This window comes from Castanea sativa, chromosome 10 (genome assembly GCF_040712315.1).
Source record: "Castanea sativa cultivar Marrone di Chiusa Pesio chromosome 10, ASM4071231v1".
Lineage (NCBI taxonomy): Eukaryota > Viridiplantae > Streptophyta > Magnoliopsida > Fagales > Fagaceae > Castanea > Castanea sativa.
In genome coordinates this window covers 21,977,720-21,982,011 of record NC_134022.1, presented here as the reverse complement: position 1 = coordinate 21,982,011, position 4,292 = coordinate 21,977,720, and positions in this window count along the sequence as shown.

Below are 4,292 nucleotides of genomic sequence, written 5' to 3'. Positions count from 1 at the left end.
GGAGGACCATACGGCTATATATAAACAATTCCTATTATAATATTGTCATCATCATGGTCGGCTTTCCCATCAATGTAGTGATAGGTTTGGATTTTATGAACCCAATGCCAATTGTTTTACTTGGTACCAAAAGAACAGATGCACAGACCCATGTCTTCCTATAAGCGTGGGGACAATTATTAGCCATAGAATAATTCCAACTCTCTAAATCTTTCAACTTTCTAAAATTTCAGCAAGACAAACCATACCTGAAATACTTGTGTACAGCCGTAGAGAAGAAAAGGAACAGCTCAATTGTGTGTTGCGGCTGAAAACAAAAAGGAACTTTCTTATGTACATACTCGTATAACTTAAATGGTAAAAGGCTAGGGTTATCAAGGCCCATATATTTACTTATGCCACCTCACTTGGGCTTCATATCCCATAATATTTATCTTATTTATAATATCTTAGGCTCAAATCAATTTAATCCATTTAATTGTAGGCCCCCTTTATAATTTACGTATGATAATTAAATTGGTATCAAAATTAGGGGGTGTTACAACCTTTTACTGTTTGGGAAATGGAAAGGACAATTTAGGCTTTTAAGAGCATTCCCAGCCAGAAATGCCATCCTATCCTATTTTACCATCCCAAAAAACTACTTTATCAATTATACAATACCATTTTACAATACTCCCGGCATCCTAACTTTTATTTTTACCTACAATATATTAAAATAATATAAATTACATAATAAAATAATATAAAAAAATGTATCTCTCTCTTCTCTCTTCTCTTTTCTCTCTTCATCTCTATTCTCTGTCTCTCTGTTTTTCTCTTTTTCTCATTCACCCACCACCAACCCAAACCTAGAACAACCACCCAACAATACACGCCTTGCTGAAACTTGAAAAAGGCCTTGATATTTTTTTTCTCTCTAATGCCAATTCAGCCATACTCACAAAGAAAGAAAGAGTAGAGATAAAATTCAACCATCATCCATATCAAACCCATACCCAATTTAGCCATACCCATTGGCCAATAACCCAACCAGCACCCACACGCCGGACCCATGAATCATGCTAGAAAAATTTTGCCACCATCGCAATAAAATCTTATTAATAAACCCTAAACAAAAAACTAGCAATAAAATCTTAGCAATAAACCCAGCCACCACCACTGCCACTCACATCTGAGCAAACCCACCACCAACAACAACAAACATAACAAACTGCCACCACAAGAACCACCAAGAAAAAAAAAAACAAGAGAAAAAAAAAAAAACACAAACTGCCAAATACCACTGAAAACACACCACTCAAAAACCAAACCCATCACCAATCTGAGCAAACCCACAACTCAAACCACAACGCTGACAACCACAACGCTCAAACCCACCACCGCTGATCTCACTGATCTAGAAACCCACCACCGTCGATCTCACCAATCTAGAAACCCACCACGTTGATCTCCACCTCGCCATTCCACCACGCCGATCAACACCACCGACCTAGACCCATGTTGCCACCACCACCACATCAACGGAACTTTTATGCCATGCCTACCTCTGCCGCTACCACCACCACACGGGGTTTTGGGTTTGAGAAAAGGTAGTTTCTGGTTTGAGGAGTAGAGAGGGCAGAACAAGAAGAAGGGAGAGAAAAGAGATGGAAGACGGAGAGAATTAGAGAAATGAAAGAAAGAGTGATAAACTATAAAATTATATGGTACTGTAGAGGGAATAAAATATATTAAAAATTATACAATGGAGCTACAGTGCGATTTTACATTTAGAATCGCACTATAGCACTATTGCAAATTTTTTTGCAATACTCAGCATTTGCAAGACCGGATGTTAGGTGGAAATTGGGCCTTAATGCTAAAATATGCTTACATTTGGCATTTACAAGACCAGCTATGAATGCTCTAAGCCTATGTACAAAAAGTGTGAATGAGTAAAGCCACAGTGCTTTTGGCTTGTTCAAGTTGCACTGATTCATTGGTTTTTTTTTTTTTTTTTTGCTAATATTGCAGTTGAACTCACTTTTATAATGGTAAATGCTACCGTTGCTAAAGTATTTTTCGTTTGTTCAATTTATCAGTGTTTCACTGGCTTTTTTTTATTATTCAATTTTTATGTTTGTGAATGCATTAATTTACAGTAATTTTGCTACATTATTTTTTGTTTGTCCAATATGCACTATTTCACATTATAATAAAATATTAACATAGTTTTAAATATATATATATATATATATATATATATATATATATATATTAACATAACAAATTGGCACAATATTTTCATAATTGTTGAGGTGTGTAAATGAGTAAAGCTACAGTACTTTTGGTTTGTTCAAGTCGCACTGTTCCATTGACCCTTTTTTTTTTTTTTGGTAATATCGTAGTTGAACTAACTTTTATAACGGGAAAAGCTACTGCCGCTTTAGTATTTTAGGTTTGTTCAATTTCCGGTGTTTCACTGGTTGCTTTTTTATTTTTATGTTTGTGAATGCATAAAGTTACAGTAGTTTTGCTACATTATTTTTAGTTTGTCCAATATGCACCGTTTCACATTATACTAAAATATTAACACAATTTCAATACACACACACACACATATATTAACACAACAAATTGGCACAATATTTTCACAATTATTGAGATTTTAATTCCTTATAGGTCAAAATAAAATATAAAATATTATACTAAAACCAACCACAACTAAAAATAAAGATATTATGAAAAAAGAAGTGTTACATCCAATATTTTTTAAAACACTTTCATAACAAATTCATAGTTGGTAAATTGTTATTGGTTCTAATTTATACTTATCAATGAAACTACTTTTTTGTCCACAATAGCAACTTGTAACAATCTACTATTTATAATTTATTGTGAAAATATTGTAAACATAGCATTTTTCTTGTGAAAATGTTAAGACATCTTGTTGTTGTCACAATATTTTCAAAAAAAAGCTGAGCTGTCTATTTTTTACAAATCAAAATAAAAATATAACAAAATTATAAAGGTATTGTGAAAATATTGTGTTATTCTAATTTTTTTTAGAAATTTTTATTGGTTTAGTCAACTTTGTTGAGCCAAAATTCATTGTTTCACGTACAATTTTCTTGAGTTAACCTTTTTTTTTTCTTTACGCACCATTTTAAGTAAAAACATATAGTTTTATACACACACACACACAAAACTTAGGTTAAAAACACTTTTCATCATTTATGTTTGTGTTAGTTTACAATTCCTTCTAAAACTTTAAAATCAAGCAATTTATCCCTTAATATTTTGGAAAAGACCAAATATGTCATATTGTTATTCTCTTAGTTAAACTCTAATGAAAGCTTATGATTCTTAAAATATTTTATTGCGTAATGTCTAAAATACTCCCACTAAATTTTAACATCCCAAAAATTTTCTTCATGTATTTTGAGTTTTAGATAGTAGTAATTCTTGGAAAGTTGGAATGATGATATAAGGTGTTTTATTTGTTATCTAAAGAACATTGATTTTCCAGGTTTAAAATTTTGAAACTTGTAATTTATTTAATGGAAAAGTCAATGACACATATGCTTTTGTTATCTTTTTTTTTTTTTTCCTTTTTTTAGCAAAACTTTGTTGTTTATTGTTGGAAGATGATGATATTTATTATCATTCTTAGAAAGTTTTAGTGGGTGGATATATTGTCTTTAACAAATGGGTACTAAAAAACTATTATAGTAAATATATATATATATATATATATATATATATATATATATATATGTTAAATAGCTACCCTAACTTTGTGTGTGATCAAAATTCTTATACGAATAAAATTAACTTTTTATGATAAAATTATAATAAAATTTAGAATTAATGTCTCTTTTAATTAGTATAAGTCTCTATGTACGTTAAAAATTAAATAATTTATATCTTTGTTTTGTGATATAAATAAAATCTAAAATTGATCTTGTTCACTACTCTTTTTCCATGGCAAGTATGTGCTGCCCTAACTAGGTTTTTTTTTTTTTTTTGAGTGGTCATATATTAAATAATTAATTAATTAAAAAATTATATCCATAATATTTTCACAATAAATTACAAGTAAAATGCTACCACGATACAATTTGGACAATTGGATGAGTCTATATATTAGAGCATCCACAATGGATCATGCCATCCTATCTTATTTTACCATCTTAAAAAGCCACTTTATCAATTATACAATATCATTTTACAATACACCCAGCATCCTAACTTTTATGTTACCATACTACACATTAAAATAATATAAAAATATTTCTAACTTCTCTCTC